The following is an 18,750-nucleotide window of genomic DNA, read 5'->3' as shown; positions in this document are numbered from 1 at the left end:
AATGTACAACTCAAGTTGCTGATCGCATTTAACGCTGGACACGTAAATTGGAACCAGACATTTGATAGAATAGTAATTTATTGAGCTAGGTAACGCAATAGCATTCCGTCAGTCTTCTGACTTTTTATGCCCCCACTGCCTGCAACAGGTGCATCTTGAATAGGTTATGTCAATCCATCCGTAAGGTTAAAGAAAAAAGTAACAAATGTATACAAATCAAATTCGGATTATGTACTATTATTTAATGCATGTTTGCTAACCCGATTCTATTTGCAGGCCATTGCTAGCATTTTCAATTGTTTACACATTTTATAGGACTTAGGCAAAATATTGGTTGGCAAGATTAAGCAAACACGATTTTCGCTAGACAAATTAAATTTAGAAAATAGCCATATTTGTTTGAATATTATAATTTATCTCAATATTTTACACATTTTTAACGTTTTTGACAAAAACCTAGCGACACTGTGTTAAGGTTAACTTTAGGAAGTGTGTTGAAGACGATAATAATCTTTAGGTAGTGTGCTGCATGCTGTATTCAACATTAAGTTGTGAGATGCATGCTATATTTAACTTTGAGTAGTGTGCTGCATGCCGTTTTCAACTTTAAGTAGTGTGCTGCATTCTGTACTTAACTTTAAGTAGTGTGCTGCATGCCGTATTCAACTTTAAGTAGTGTGCTGCATTCTGTATTTAACTTTGAGTAGTGTGCTGCATGCTGTATTCAACTTTAAGTAGCGTGCTGCATGCCGTATTCAACTTTAAGTAGTGTGCTGCATTCTGTATTTAACTTTGAGTAGTGTGCTGCATGCTGTATTCAACTTTAAGTAGTGTGCTGCATGCTGTATTCAACTTTAAGTAGTGTGATGGATGCCGTATTCAACTTTAAGTAGTGTGCTGCATGCCGTTTTCAACTTTAAGTAGTGTGCTGCATTCTGTACTTAACTTTAAGTAGCGTGCTGCATGCCGTATTCAACTTTAAGCAGTGTGCTGCATTCTGTATTTAACTTTGAGTAGTGTGCTGCATGATGTATTCAACTTTAAGTAGTGTGCTGCATGCTATATTCAACTTTAAGTAGTGTGATGGATGCCGTATTCAACTTTAAGTAGTGTGCTGCATTCTGTATTTAACTTTAAGTAGTGTGCTGCATGCCGTATTCAACTTTAAGTAGTGTAATGGATGCTGTATTCAACTTTGAGTAGTGTGCTGCATGCCGTATTCAACTTAGAGTAGTGTGCTGCATGCCGTGTTCAACTTTAAGTAGTGTAATGGATGCTGTATTCAACTTTGAGTAGTGTGCTGCATACTGTATTCAATTTTAAGTAGTGTGCTGCGTGCTGTATTCAACTTTATGTAGTGTGCTGCATGCTGTATTCAACTTTATGTAGTGTGCTGCATGCTGTATTCAACTTTATGTAGTGTACTGCATGCTGTATTCAACTTTAAGTAGCGAAATGCATGCTGTATTCAACGTTATGTAGTGTTCTGCATGCTGTATTCAACTTTAAGTAGTGTGCTGCATGCTGCGGGGCCCCGAGTGGCCGAGGAGTCTAAAGCGCTCACCGTTACGGATCACTGCCATCTCACCTCTGTCTGCGCGGGTTCGAGTCTCTGATTCAGCCAATGTGGGTATGTGAGAAAGCTTGCCAGCAGCTTCTCGTGGGTCGGTGGTTCTTTCTGAGGTTTTCCCGGGTTCTTCCTCCACCATTAATACTGGCCGCCATGTATAGCCCATCGTGTCCTGAAAATGGCGTTAAACCCTACAACAACAGCAATATTGCATGCTGTATTCAACTTTTAGTAGTGTTCTGCATGTTGTATTCAACTTTATGTCGTTTGCTGCATGCTGTGTTCAACTTTATATAGTGATCTGCATGCTGTATTCAACTTTATGTATTGTTCTGCATGCTGTATTCAACTTTAAGTAGTGTGATGCATGCTGTATTTAACTTTATGTAGTGTTCTGCTAACTGTATTCAACTTTAAGTAGTGTGATGCATGCTGTATTCAACTTTAAGTAGTGTGCTGCATGCTGTATTCAACTTTAAGTAGTGTGATGGATGCCGTATTCAACTTTAAGTAGTGTGCTGCATGCTGTATTCAACTTTAAGTAGTGTGCTGCATTCTGTACTTAACTTTAAGTAGCGTGCTGCATGCCGTATTCAACTTTAAGTAGTGTGCTGCATTCTGTATTTAACTTTGAGTAGTGTGCTGCATGATGTATTCAACTTTAAGTAGTGTGCTGCATGCTATATTCAACTTTAAGTAGTGTGATGGATGCCGTATTCAACTTTAAGTAGTGTGCTGCATGCTATATTCAACTTTAAGTAGTGTGATGGATGCCGTATTCAGCTTTAAGTAGTGTGCTGCATGCCGTATTCAACTTTAAGTAGTGTGCTGCATTCTGTATTTAACTTTAAGTAGTGTGCTGCATGCCGTATTCAAGTTTAAGTAGTGTAATGGATGCTGTATTCAACTTTGAGTAGTGTGCTGCATGCCGTATTCAACTTAGAGTAGTGTGCTGCATGCCGTGTTCAACTTTAAGTAGTGTAATGGATGCTGTATTCAACTTTGAGTAGTGTGCTGCATACTGTATTCAATTTTAAGTAGTGTGCTGCGTGCTGTATTCAACTTTATGTAGTGTGCTGCATGCTGTATTCAACTTTATGTAGTGTGCTGCATGCTGTATTCAACTTTATGTAGTGTACTGCATGCTGTATTCAACTTTAAGTAGCGAAATGCATGCTGTATTCAACGTTATGTAGTGTTCTGCATGCTGTATTCAACTTTAAGTAGTGTGCTGCATGCTGCGGGGTCCCGAGTGGCCGAGGAGTTTAAAGCGCTCACCGTTACGGATCACTGCCATCTCACCTCTGTCTGCGCGGGTTCGAGTCTCGGATTCAGCCAATGTGGGTATGTGAGAAAGCTTGCCAGCAGCTTCTCGTGGGTCGGTGGTTCTTTCTGAGGTTTTCCCGGGTTCTTCCTCCACCATTAATACTGGCCACCATGTATAGCCCATCGTGTCCTGAAAATGGCGTTAAACCCTACAACAACAGCAATATTGCATGCTGTATTCAACTTTTAGTAGTGTTCTGCATGTTGTATTCAACTTTATGTAGTTTGCTGCATGCTGTATTCAACTTTATATAGTGATCTGCATGCTGTATTCAACTTTATGTATTGTTCTGCATGCTGTATTCAACTTTAAGTAGTGTGATGCATGCTGTATTTAACTTTATGTAGTGTTCTGCTAACTGTATTCAACTTTAAGTAGTGTGATGCATGCTGTATTCAATTTTAATTAGTGTGTTTCATGCTATATTCAACTTTATGTAGTGTACTGCATGCTCCATTTAACTTTAAGTAGTGTGATGCATGCAGTATTTAATTTTATGTAGTCTTCTGCATGCTGTATTCAACATTAAGTAGTGTGCTGCATGCTGTATTCAACATTATGTAGTGTGCTGCATGCTGTATTCAACTTTACATAGTGATCTGCATGCTGTATTCAATTTTATGTATTGTTCTGCATGCTGTATTCAACTTTATGTATTGTTCTGCATGCTGTATTCAACTTTAAGTAGTGTGATGCATGCTGTATTCAACTTTATGTATTGTTCTGCTAACCGTATTCAACTTTAAGTAGTGTTCTGCATGCTGTATTCAACTTTAATTAGTGTGGTTCATGCTATATTCAACTTTATGTAGTGTACTGCATGCTCCATTTAACTTTAAGTAGTGTGATGCATGCAGTATTTAATTTTATATAGTCTTCTGCATGCTGTATTCAACATTAAGTAGTGTGATGCATGCTGTATTCAACTTTAAGTAATGTGCTGCATGCTGTATTCAACATTATGTAGTGTGCTGCATGCTGTATTCAACTTTATATAGTGATCTGCATGCTGTATTCAACTTTATGTATTGTTCTGCATGCTGTATTCAACTTTATGTAGTCTTCTGCATGCTGTATTCAACATTAAGTAGTGTGATGCATGCTGTATTCAACTTTAAGTAATGTGATGCATGCTGTATTCAACTTTAAGTAGTGTGATGCATGATGCATTCAACTTTAAGTAATGTGATGCATGCTGTATTCAACTTTAAGTAATGTGATGCATGCTGTATTCAACTTTAAGTAATGTGATGCATGCTGTATTCAACTTTAAGTAATGTGATGCATGCTGTATTCAACTTTAAGTAATGTGATGCATGCTGTATTCAATTTTAAGTAATGTGATGCATGCTGTATTCAACTTTAAGTAGTGTGATGCATGATGTATTCAACTTTAAGTAATGTGATGCATGCTGTATTCAACTTTAAGTAATGTGATGCATGCTGTATTCAACTTTAAGTAATGTGATGCATGCTGTATTCAACTTTAAGTAATGTGATGCATGCTGTATTCAACTTTAAGTAATGTGATGCATGCTGTATTCAACTTTAAGTAGTGTGATGCATGCTGTATTCAACATTAAGTAATGTGATGCATGCTGTATTCAACTTTAAGTAATGTGATGCATGCTGTATTCAACTTTAAGTAGTGTGATGCATGCTGTATTCAACTTTAAATTGTGTCTTGCATGTTGCATTCATCACATGCTTCCTAATAAGAAGAACTTTGGAAGTTTGAATTACAATGTAAATTGTAAAGCAGACATTAAGAAAGTAATTTTCTTTCTTCTTTTTTTTTTGGACCTTTCCTGCATGAGTTGGTTTCTTAGAAAGCTCAATATCTAAATTTTAAAAGATATTTTAGACGATTGTCGAAGTAAACCTTTTATGGAAATTGTTTTTAGATAATGGATTAATGCATCACTAAGGTCTCACGAGGCACCACGAAAACTACATGTTAGTTTTGAACAGAGTATTGTATTTTTGTCACCAAACGCAATGATAATCTGCCAGATTAACGTGTCACATATGAAGATAGAAAACTGACTTATGGTTATTGTTTTGAAAGATGCCTTAGTCATGTGCTGAGAAATGGTTATTGTTTTGAAAGATGCCTTAGTCATGTGCTGAGAAGTATTTCATTAGTCATGAAGAAAGAAGAGACGAGACACACCTCTGCTTATACACTGTACAGAGTTCTGCAATGGGTACTTCATCGTGATCACAAAAGAAACACTCGCTAATACTGAAACTAGAGTAGGTGTAGACACATAGGTATGTGGTAGATTTGAGTGTTAATGAAACTTTAAGGCCTCGTGAATGTGCAAACGTTACATCAGTTAATATTGTCAAATTGCTCACAATCCCCTCTATTATAAGAAACTACGATGGCTCTGTGGTTAACATTCGGGACTCCTGAACGAAATGGTTCGGGTTTCAATTATACCAATGGATCAGCCAGGGTTCAAATGTGGTGTGTTCTTGGTCCAGTTGGTTCATCACGTAGTGTGTATGTTACTGTGACGAGAAACACAACTACACCAACTAAACCAACCAATACAAACCAAACCAAACCAAACGTATATACCAACCAGAACAGGGCAATTGAATCTGAGAAAGGCAGTGACTCCAAGATGACAACATAAAAGTTATATTTCCCATCCAGTTTTGTATCGTTTGTTTCATAAACTTGCAAACAATTAATATGGAGTTAGAATCAGTAGGCCTAAAAAAAAAATTCTTTCATTACAATGAATAGCTAAGCATTTTTATTAGGCGATAAAATGTAGTAATGAATAGTGCTGATCAAAGTCAGTTTAGAAAAAATGCACCATCATTTTGTACCTGGAGAACTCTACCCCTTTGCGTTGAAAGAGGATGATTTATATACGTAGAAGAATTTGTGTTCTCCGCTTCACTGTAATTGATTGATGTGTATAAATTAGATCCTGACCAAGAAACAGATAAAATACGAAAGTCAAGTGCGTCTGTTAGTAAAGCAGTATAAACATATACATTTCTTGATTGATAATACTGTATTTCAAGTATCCTCATGTGATTAGGAAGATAACATTGATAAATTATTTGAAATCGCAAGATGTACATTTACAGTCATACAAATTGGTGACAACATTTCAAATGTGCCTTTATGTGATAGCAACAGGTGTTATTAGGGTTATGCATGAGGATACATTTAATATTCCAGGGAGTATGCTGGATAAATGACAATACCAGCAACGTCAATGTGACGAATGTTATGTAAAGAAAACAACCATTAACTATGTATTTTAATATTAAATGTCCATATTCATTCGGATATATTCTTCATAAATGATAATAGTTTAAAATGTAAATTGCACATTTATTCAACCCAGTATTATACGTTGCTTTCAAATTGTGGAAAATGTTAAATCAAGGAAGATAAATGGTTTTACGAAAATCAGAACGTACTTGTTTACCTCGACCTTGAAACTTCTTGCCAAGAAAGGTAATATTTTAGTATAATAGCCCGACACTAACCATTCTTACACTAGCTCTGTTTGACAAAAGTAATAAAGAATAAATTTACATGCGTTGTGATTGCAACATTGTCATAAAAATATTCTTTTAGCTAATAAAACCCTCTGCTTCTGCTTTCTAAAAAAGGTAGTATTATTATTATGGGTCCATTAACACGTCTGTAGTGCATTCTTGTTCCAGGTATAAGTTACTGCAAAACAGTGTCGTACACCAAGTCATTTATATTGGTAACTGATGTATCATCATCACTTTTTATATCATTATTATTATTATTATTATTATTATTATTATTATTATTATTATTATTAATAGAAGTAGTAGTAGTAGTAGTAGAAGTAGTAGTAGTAGTAGTTCTAGTAGTAGATTTATCTCCCACAGCCTTTGTGATGGATTTCCGGCCGATCTTTTCTTTCGGAACAAGATCACTTCCAGGAGCTTTAGAGCTAAAAGACCTTTCTTACTGGTCTTGCCGTTCCGATAAATGTCACTTTCTGCAGCAAGTCTCTCTGTAGTGATATGCCTTGCGTTTTATGGCAGCCTCCCTGCAGCCAGTCTTTCTTAAGTGATATGTCTTGCGTTTTGTTGCAATCTCCCTGCAGCAAGTTCCATTTTAGTGATCTGTCTTGCATTTGTGGGCAGCTTCTCTGCAGCAAGTCTCTTTTTAGTGACCTGCCTTACGTATTTTGGCTGTCTTCCTGCAGCAAGTCTCTCTTTAGTTATATGCCTAGCGTTTTCTGGCATTTCCAAATGTTTAGAGCAATGTTCCTAGTGTTTCCACTACAGTTGGTAAGATCTTTGAGTTTTCCACATCTAAGTACTTTGACCATTTGTCTTACTTTGTTATTCTAAGAGTCCCTTAGTACTGTTATTTCTATGGTGTGGGCAGGTATCTTTCCTTGTTAACCATTACTATGTTTGGAGTCCGGTTCTGTACCATGTGGTCAGTCCTGAAATTGAAATCTCACACGACTATTGCCTTGTTTTCTTTGCCGAGTGATACTACAACAGTTTTCTTGATGAGGTTCACATGTAACAGTTTCCGTTTTAAGTTGAAATGTAACAGTTTCCGCTTTAAGGTTCACGTGTTTCATATCCAGATATCGTCCTAATTAATGCAACCCCTATAACACCTCCCCCCCCCGACCAACACAACCCCTCCAACGCAACCCCCGACACCCAACAAACTCTAAACCCCGAAAATATCAACATGAATGACTTTTCATGTCAAGAGGACCATGTCAAAGATATTACGCCAAATTTGATACATAACCAAGAGATTTGTCACTCAAAATCATCGACACAGAGACTTGGTGAATTGAAAAGCCGACATGGAAATACTTCGGCATTCAGTTACCCGTTAATGTAAGCAAGCCTACAATTAAAAACAGTACATGATGATTAATATATACAATTGTATTAACTCCTTACTTGTCGCTTGATTTACAATATGTATGTAAACTAATGAAAACAAAAGTTATATTTCAGCTCTGGCGTCTTCTGTCGTTGTTCCTTTTTTTCTATTATGCATGTACTCTACCGAAAACAAAACTCAAGTTTCCACTGTCACGATAAATATACGTTAAAAATGAAAGGCTTAGTGGTTGTTTAATGTTCCAAATAGATCAAATATATTTGGGGTCTAGTATCCTTGACTAGCTGCTCTTTAGACATTGTCATCGGAATAAAAACAAGCCATGATAATTGACACATACTTATTAAATCTTTTGGTGGAACGCTGTTCCTGATACATGCAGTCATCCAATTTATTTTTTTAATAAAAATAATTGCTTAGTATTACAGCATCAACTACATAAATGACTGAAAAACTATATAAATGGTTGACGAACTTAAAATAAATGATTGCTAAACTATATAATGACTGACAAACTGGATAAATAACTGAGAAACTCTCTCCTCTCTCCTTCTCTCTCTCTCTCTCTCTCTCTTTATATATATATATATATATATATATATATATATATATATATATATATATATATATATATATATATATATATCCGATAAAGTAAATAAATGACTAGTAAACTTAAATGACTGATAAACTTTATGAATGACCGATAAGTAACTGATAAGCTATACATGACTGATAAATAAAGTATGACTGATAAACTGAACAAACAACTGATAACTATGTAAACTGTAAAGATATGAGCATTTTTAAATGCAAAGAAACTGCTTCTGTTAACACTATTGGCCATCTGTATACAAGACTGTAAATAATCTAATAAAATCATAAAGTGAATAGTAGTACCTTTGAAAACATTCGGAAACTGAGATACTTAGATAGAAATACGCTATGACAGCATGGCATTTTCCAGAGAAACATTCATTTTGGTAAAACAAATCAACAAACGCAGCAATGTATTTTAACTTCCTAATAAAACGAAGTTGTTAGTTTTCTAAGATATTTCGATGGGTTTAAATTAAAATCGGAAACGATTAAATCATAGACAAGATTTAGGAACTAACAAAAGACTATAACGTTTTTATTAAATGATCATATCAGATAAGGATTTTTATTAGATTGCTAAGTTGAAATTTGTTTGCGTTTTACACTCAGAAAAATGATGAAAGGCACTTTCGAGTACTGTTACGTGTTTAGGCTCTCACAAACAGCAAAGAAGATAAAGGGAAAACAACAAGCTTTGTAAAATTTAACAAATAATTTATTTCCCTGAAAAACAATGTAAAATAGGAAAAAAGAACTTACGGTTTTAAGAATCAAATAAAAAAATAAACCAAGAATAAACCAATAAATAGAAATTATTAGTTCTAGTAATATGATGTTCTAATTAATTTGAGTTCGAGTCCGACGAAAATCCAAAATGGAAGGTGATGACATGTGCTATAGCTAGCATAGTGCTGATGTGTCTACAGTTCTTTGTTGTTCCGCAGACAGTAATATTCCGGTTTTTGAAATCCGAATAAAATTTAAAGAAATGTCTTTGTCCAAATATTCTGTAAGAGCACTAAAATATTTCCAGGAAAACAAATTAATCTTATAGATTCCTAATGATTTGAATTAAAATTAAAATATAACTCCAAACTGGTCATAACAAAACGAACACCTTGACATGAAGTGTTTACGCGCCGAACTGACAAAATTCTCTATAAAAATCAATATAAAACCTGAATACTGCGCAAAACAGATGTCCGGACGAGGGTCAACCCTCCGCTAAAACCAGAATTTCTAGAAAATCATAGAAGCTAGTTAGGTCTAAAGTCACGTAGTCTCATTCATCCTCGAGTTCAATATTATCAATCACACATTAAGAATGAATTTTAAAAAAAGAAGTTGTTTACTTGATTCTCAATCAAGGTCTGGAACTAGGTCGGCAAAAAGATACAAAGTTCTATTTTAAGCTCTTTTCGACTAAACAGTCAGGTAAAAATAATTTCTGGAAAATATCAAGTTCCAGTAAACAAAATTACATTAGTTTAACATGTAAAAATATGAAATTTAAAACTTACAGACAATTAAATTAAATCAAAAACAAATTAGGTCAAATATACTTAACAATACCTTTAAACAATTTCATGATACAATAGGACTGAGCCTATACTTTATTCGAAGCTGATTTTTAAAGAGTTGCAGTTCAGATAAATGTGATTCTGTTTTTACCGTTCGATATTGCTCTCACAAGTGGGTATCATAGATTTGTTGTCCATGATATTTATTTGTTTCCTTTAAGTCAGTGAAGGCTTTACTTCTCAGTACAATCTCATTTTACTGTAATTAATGAGAAGTACAAAACTAAAGGTTGTTAAGACGATATGATGAAGATTCTATTTTTGTAGGAAAGAGGGAAGAGAGGAAGGATTTGATGCTTCAGTGAAGTAGTCAACGAATTTCAAGACAAGATTTGCATGGAAAGTAATTTATTAGGGATATGCAGGGGAAGTAATTAATTAGGGATATGCAGGGGAAGTAATTAATCAGGGATATACAGGGGAAGTAATTAATTAGGGACATGTATATTTTATTGGCACAAAATATATGCAACCCATTAACAAGATGGTTAGTAAGTGTACAATTTTGGGGACATACCACTAAAGGCGCGGCTCGAAAAACCTTTCAATGTCTTGTTTTTTTTTAAATTATTTTTTTCAAAAGGAATCTTCGTATATCATTTCTCTTCGAGAAAAAAAAGACGAAAATTGCTGAGATACTAAATGGTATGCAATCTGGTTGAAATATCGTCCTTTATGTTTCCAGGAGTGTTTGATTACAAGAACGTTTCACAACGAGGTGACGATTAAATATGTATACCTTGCTATTATGAGATTTCTTGGCTGACGCATTAATAATAATGATTTTGAAGTTAGTTGCAGATCTTTGGCAATGTTCATCATTCTCCTGACAGGTTGGACAGTATCTTGCCACTGATTTATGTATATCCATAAATTTTATACATTTTTTAAAGGTTCAGGCATGTATATCAGGTTTTTAGTCATTAGGCTTTCTTGTTGTATGCGATACATGACTGACGTTATCTATAGTAGCAAATACTGCCCGTTTTCAGAACAGCGATATACACTTGTCATCTAAACGAAGTATCGTTTAAAAACATAGTGAAAGATGGGCATCCCAGTGAATGCAATAAGCGTGTGTGTGTGCGTGTCTGTGATTTGGATTTTGAAAGTAGCTTTAAAAACATTTCCGTCATATCGCTACGATGTCCGCAGTGTGGCAATTTATAGTGATGTCTAGCACTGGGGCATCACGCCGCAGACATGAGGCATCATGTCCCATCCAGTCACATTATCCTGACACCAGGCTGACCAGTCCTAACACTAACATCTTAATGCTGAGCGCCAAGCGAGGCAAATGTTAGTACCGTTTTTGTAAGTCTTTGGTATGACTCGGCCGGGGATCGAACACACGACCTCCCGCATCCGAGGCGGAAGCTCTAACCTCCAGGCCACCGGAGCGGTGCAAGTAATAAGGACATATAGCTTATGAAAAATAAAATGTGGTTCAGATTTCATTATATTGCTCGGCATTCCATCTCTTCTTCTCGACTTGTATGTTTATATCCATATATGCTCGCTTATTAGTCGAGTCCAACTGCAGACATTATAGACCCTGATCTACCGTTGCATAACGCACTGGTAGGTCATGAATCTATGATGCATGTTCTACTGATTACACGTAACATATGGCATTTAGATCATCTGATTGATTCTAACGAATTACATCATGTTCTAACATTCTAATTAGAAGTGATCTATCATAAATTTAGAATAAATGAATAATTAATATCAGTTATACAAATGTGTAACATAACTATGTGCAATAAAATTTTGCCTACACTGTTTGGCACAACCTTCTGTATTGGACAAAGAAATTAAACCTTATATACATAAAAGCGGAGGAAAAGTTCACGAAACTGTGGAAGCAAAAGACTGCCTGTCCAGACAGTCACTAAACATATATAATACGGCATCCACTGTCTTTAACTAAAAAACCAAATGTTTAAGTAATAACTAATTTATTTTCCTTTTGTTGCGTTATATTTCACACGATCCAATCATTCCTTTAAAGCTACCCCATACAACTGACAGTTCGTGTTTACTTTTGCTAATTTGTCCCATTAAGTTAATGAGAATAATGTATATTTAACTTAAATATGCACGAATACTGATCTGATATATTACGTGCGTGATCGAGTCCTTCATGATGTGCTGAAAACAATGATATTTTCACAGTTCTTTTAGACCATCATGCTTCACCATGAAAACGTATGCAGCTTAATGTGTGAAACATATCTGTAGAAGTTTCAGGACCGAGATCTGACAATAAGAATGTTAATCCCCGCCTATAGTCCATCCATTCCTGGTTGCCATCGAGGAATGTCGCCCTATACAGGGATCCCATTCGTTGTTCTATCTACGGTAATATCTGACACATTGAATGAGAGCTTAAGTTGAACACGTCATTAATTATCTCTAAGTTCTAAGCGGGTCGATATGGGCTTAATTAGCATACAATCTTGTACATCACGAGATCAGCCGCTAAGGGTCAGGCATTTCACATCTTGTTTAAAACATAACAAAGTTCACTCTGCTTGACCAATCACAGTTGTTGAGTAGCACAAAAGTACTTTACCTCTCTAAGTATATCATGCGATTTCGAAATTCCGACATCAAACTAATTGGTTGTGAATAAACGTGGCTTTTCTAATACGATCATTAAATATTTTAAATTTAATTATTAATCTTTAAACAACAATGAGTGTAAATAATTCAAAATCCGATGATTAAAACCCTTGACCGTTCAACCTTGTCGAGAGATTTGTGGTCACTGTTCGTTTTATCAGATCCAAACATTCTTGTATTTCCTCTTGAGATGTGTTCCGAAAAGGAAATCCATGCCTCTTCACCTGTGACAATATCATTTCAGACGTCTGCGGTCATCATTTTCAAACTTGGCGAGTAGCCGAGTTTGCTTTTGATCAGATGTCAACAAATGCAGGACCCATCTCGGACAAACCTTTCTGAGTTTCAAAAGATTTTCTATATATAAACAACAGTTGACAAATCAATGTCTGTCAGAACAAAAATACCTTTTGTTTATCTTTATCCATTACTTCCTTACCTGCACCCACTTCCCACTTACCAATACCTGATAACAGTCTTCAAAAGCACAGACCATCTTCCTTGGATTCGTGACAATATTTAACACGATGAAACTCTGAATTGCACGACATGATATAATTTTATCGTATGCGTTTTGCACTGCATCATAATTATTCTCCTCCGACATTTCTACGTGACTCTTCTTTTATTATTGTTGTGTCACACTCGTGTATATCCAGGTGCCTGGCATGCTGAGCGTGAATCTACCAATCATTTTCTTGAAAGTTATTTTGTCTACGTATTGACGCTAAAATCATTATTTCAAAGAAAAACACAATTTAGTCAAAATATGCAGAATATTTTAAACAGCCCAATGAATATATTCTTGTCACATCTGACCTTATAACTAATGCACAGGGTTAAATAAAAAACGTAGATAAATGAAGGACACCATAGTTAACTTGCTTAGTATAGTGAATCCTGAAAATGGATGTGTCCTATTTGTAAAGGGCCGATTTAGCTGCTGTCCATTGGAATTCATGCTTTGTTATTTTTTATTTTTATTTTACAACAAAAGACTATAGCTCTTGGTTTGGAATTTATGATAAAACAAGAAAACGTGTTTGCCTTTGTATTTGAAATGCACCATGAAAGAGAAAACTGAAAAGCTCTACCATTGTGCTTTCCATTATAATACAGAGCTGGCTTTATATTGTTCCAAACAAATGGCAGACATTACATTGTTTCGTTTTTGAAACGTTTACTGAACTCTGCAGTACGTAACACTTATAGACGCTCTTTTATAATGTTTCGAATATTTCTCAAGATAGATGCTGCTAAAAAACAATCAACTAAAATCCTAAAGAATACCAATATGTCGAAAAATACCAATATGGAGAATAACCATACATTTATGAGAAAGCCACCTAATTTCAGGGGTCCAAAGTCCTAAAGAAAAACATACCAATATGAAGTAAATCATACAAACATGGAGTAAACCATACCAACATGGAGAAAACCATACCAATATGGAGTAAACCATGCCAACATGGAGAAAACCATACCAATATGGAATACACCATATTGAAACCATACCAACATGGAGAAAACCATACCGATAAGGAGAAATTAATACCAGTGTGGAGAAAACCATACCAGCACGGAGTGAACCATGCCAATATCGATAAAGCCATACCAATATAGAGTAAGCCATATTGAAACCATACCAACATGGAGTAAACCATAACAGCATGGAGAAAATTATATCAGTATGGAGAAAACCTTACCAATACGGAGAAAACCACCCAATTTGAAACGTTTTAAGTCCTAAAGGAAACAGTACCAAAATAGAGAAAACTATAACAATATGGATAACAACATGGAGAAAAACAAACCCTTATGGGAAAAAAGCAAGAAAATCATGGAATAATATCCATACCAATAAGCTATGGAGCAAACCAGCTCATTTGCCCCAAGTCCGTAAGAAAACCATACCAATATAGAAAAAAACCATACAAACATTGTTTTGTGTGTGTTTTGGGGAGTTTTAACGAAGCGTTAACAATTGTTCAGTAGTATCGCTACGATGTCTGCAATATGGCAGTTTATAGTAATGTCGAGCACTGGGGCATCATGCCGCAGACATGTAGCATCATGTCCCACCCAGTCACATTATACTGCACCAAACCGACCAGTCCTAACACTGACCCTATTAATGCTTAGCGTCAAGCAAGGCAGCTTCTAGTACAATTTTCGTAAGTCATTGGTATGACTCGGATTTTCGAACCCATGACCTCCAGCATCCCAGGAGGACGCTCTATTCACTCAGGCCACCGTAGAGGTCATACCAAAAATGGAGACAACAACCTCATTTCTAAAAGTCATCAGACCTATAAAAAAACCCACATACAAACACGAAAAAAAACCAACACATAACGATATACAAAACCTACACCAACATGGAGAAAACCATGCGAAAACCAAACTTATATGGAGACAACCATATTAATATGGAGATAACCATACCAATATGGAGACAAGCATATCAATATGGAGACAACCATACCAATATGGAGACAACCATACCAACATGGAGACAACCATACCAACATGGAGACAACCATACCAATATGGAATAAACCATACCAATATGGAGACAAGCATACTAATATAGAGACAACCATACCAATATGGAGACAACCATACCAATATGGAGACAAGCATACCAATATGGAGACAACCATACCAATATGGAATAAACCATATCAATATGGAGACAAGCATACTAATATAGAGACAACCATACCAATATGGAATAAATCATACCAATATGGAGACAAGAATACTAATATAGAGACAACCATACCAATATGGAGACTAGCATACCAATATGGAGACAAACATACCAATATGGAATAAACCATACCAATATGGAGACAAGCATACTAATATAGAGACAACCATACCAATATAGAGACAACCATACCAATATAGAGACAACCATACCAATATGGAGACAAGCATACCAATATGGAGACAAACATACCAATATGGAATAAATCATATCAATATGGAGACAAGCATACTAATATAGAGACAACCATACCAATATGGAGACAACCATACCAATATGGAGACAAGCATACCAATATGGAATAAACAATACCAATATGGAATAAACCATACCAATATGGATGCAAGCATACTAATATAGAGACAACCATACCAATATGGAGACAACCATACCAATATGGAGACAACCATACCAATATGGAGACAAGCATACCAATATGGAAACAACCATACAAATATGGAGACACTATACAAGCATGGAGAAAACCATACCAGCATTCAAAAAGACCATACCAATATGGAGAAAACCATCCAATTTTAAAAGTACTAAGTATTGCAGAAACCATACCAACATGGAGTAAACCATACCAATATGGAGACAAGCATACCAATATGGAGACAAGCATACCGATATGGAGACAACCATACCTATATGGAGACAACCATACTAATATGGAGACAACCATACCAATATGGAGATAAGCATACCAATATGGAGACAAGCATACCAATATGGAGACAAGCATACCAATATGGAGACAAGCATACCAATATGGAGACAACCATACCAATATGGAGACAAGCATACCAATATGGAGACAAGCATACCAATATGGAGACAGCCATACCAATATGTAGACAACCACACCAATATGGAGACAGCCATACCAATATGTAGACAACCACACCAATATGGAGAAAACCATACCTTTATGGAGACAACCATACCAATATGGAGACAACCATACCAATATGGAATAAACTATACCAATATGGAGACAAGCATACCAATATGGAGACAGCCATACCAATATGGAGACAACCATACCAATATGGAGACAACCATACCAATATGGAGACAAGCATACCAATATGGAGACAAGCATACCAATATGGAGACAGCCATACCAATATGTAGACAACCATATCAATATGGAGAAAACCATATCTATATGGAGACAACTATACCAATATGGAGACAACCATACCAATATGGAGACAAGCATACCAATATGGAGACAAGCATACCAATATGGAGACAGCCATACCAATATGGAGACAACCATACCAATATGGAGATAAGCATACCAATATGGAGGCAACCATACCAATATGGAATAAACCATACCAATATGGAGACAACTATACAAGGATGGAATAAAACATACCAATATGGAGACATGCATACCAATATGGAATAAACCATACCAATATAGAGACAAGCATACCAATATGGAAACAACCATACAAATATAGAGACAACTATATAAGCGTGGAGAAAACAATACCAGCATGGATAAAGACCATACCAATATGGAGAAAACCACACCAATATGGAGACAACCTTACCAATATGGAGACAAGCATAATAATAATAATGAGGACTTTGTATAGCGCCTAATCTTTAGAAGCTTAGCGCTTTGCAACATTACACAACACCTATAAGATAATAAAAACATAATAATATTATTACAAAAACAAACAACATGAAATTAGAAAAACATTAAAAAATTAAAAACATGCGGAGAATATTTCAGGTATGAAACATTATTAGGTCTTTAAGTTTGTTCTTGCAGTCGAAATAAGTGAGTTTTGAGAGCCCTTATGAATGAGATCACTGTGTCTTTGTGTCTAAGTTCAGTGGGCAATTCATTCCACGTAGCTGGGCCCTGGTATGCAAAAGAAGGCTGTCCATATGACCTTGTTTTCATACTTGGAATAATGAGTATGCGATTGTCAGAAGAGGAGCGTAAGTATCTTGCTGGTATGTACACATAGGTGAGGTCAGATAGTTATGTTGGACTAGAGTCCGACAGTGAAATGTAGCACAGAGAACAAATTTTGTGTTTGATTCTGGATCGAATGGATAGCCAGTGTAGGGTATAGAGCAGAGGGGAGGTGTGCTCTGATCGTGGTACTCTAAGTATGGTCCGAGCCGCTGTGTTTTGAACTTTTTGAAGTTTCTGGAGTAGATATTGAGATGAACCAGACAGAATTGAGTTACAATAGTCCAGTCTTGAAAGTACTAATGAACACACAAGTGTTTTAGTGGCATCAGCTGAAAGATATTTGCGAATTGAGCTGATGCGTCTCAGCTCAGGATATACAGCCTTGCATATGTTCATGACACATTGGTGCAATGTGAGAGTACTGTCCAGAGTAACACCTAGGTTTCGTACTGATTGTGTGAATTTAATATTGGTGTTGCTGATATTTATTGCTTGAGGTAAAGGATGTGAATACGAAAGTCTTTGTGTTGTGATCAGAATGGCCTCAGTTTTATCATCATTCATCTGCAACTTGTTACAAGTCATCCATGATTTCACATCAGAAATGCACCTCTCTACACCTTGGATGGTAGCATCAACTTCAGTTGGGTGGCTAGATTTGTATATTTGGGTGTCATCAGCGTACAATTGGTGAGACACTGGATGATGATCTATGACACTTGAGAGCGACTGAGTGTAGAGAATGAAGAGATCAGGTCCAAGAACAGACCCCTGTGGAACACCACAACATAGATCAACTGGGCTAGAGTATATTCCATTTGCAGATACAATTTGTGTCCTGTTGACCAAGTAGGACTTGAACCACAGTAAGGCTGTATCATGAATGCCAAATATATGCTGGACACGGTGACGTAATATATCATGGTCTATTGTGTCGAATGCTGCAGACAAATCAAGGAGGGTGAGGACTGTAATCTTTCCGCTATCCAACGCAGAGAGAATGTCATTAACTACTTTTAGAAGAGTAGTTTCAGTACTGTGGCATGGGCGATATGCAGATTGTACATTGCTAAAAAGACTGTTTGAATTTAGATGAGATACAAGCTGGGATAGAACAACCTTTTCTAAGATTTTTGAAATAAATGGGAGATTAGAAACTGGGCGGTAGTTCTTTAAATCGTTATGGTCTAGTGTTGGTTTCTTCAGCAGAGGCTTTACAATGGCAGTTTTGAAAAATGATGGGAATTCCCCAGATGAGATAGAGGTATTAATAACACCGGTTAGTGAAGGCAATACTGGATCTAAGCACTCAAGCAGCAGTGATGTTGGAATTGGATCAAGTTCACATGACTTTGTTGCACTCTTCGTCAGGATTGTACGTACAAAATCCATAGAGATAGGTTCAAATGCTGCTAATGGTTGCCGCTCAAATT

This window comes from Sinohyriopsis cumingii, chromosome 1, assembly GCF_028554795.1.
Source record: "Sinohyriopsis cumingii isolate HCF-2022 chromosome 1, ASM2855479v2, whole genome shotgun sequence".
Classification (NCBI taxonomy): domain Eukaryota; kingdom Metazoa; phylum Mollusca; class Bivalvia; order Unionida; family Unionidae; genus Sinohyriopsis; species Sinohyriopsis cumingii.
Note: the sequence above shows the minus strand (reverse complement) of the source record.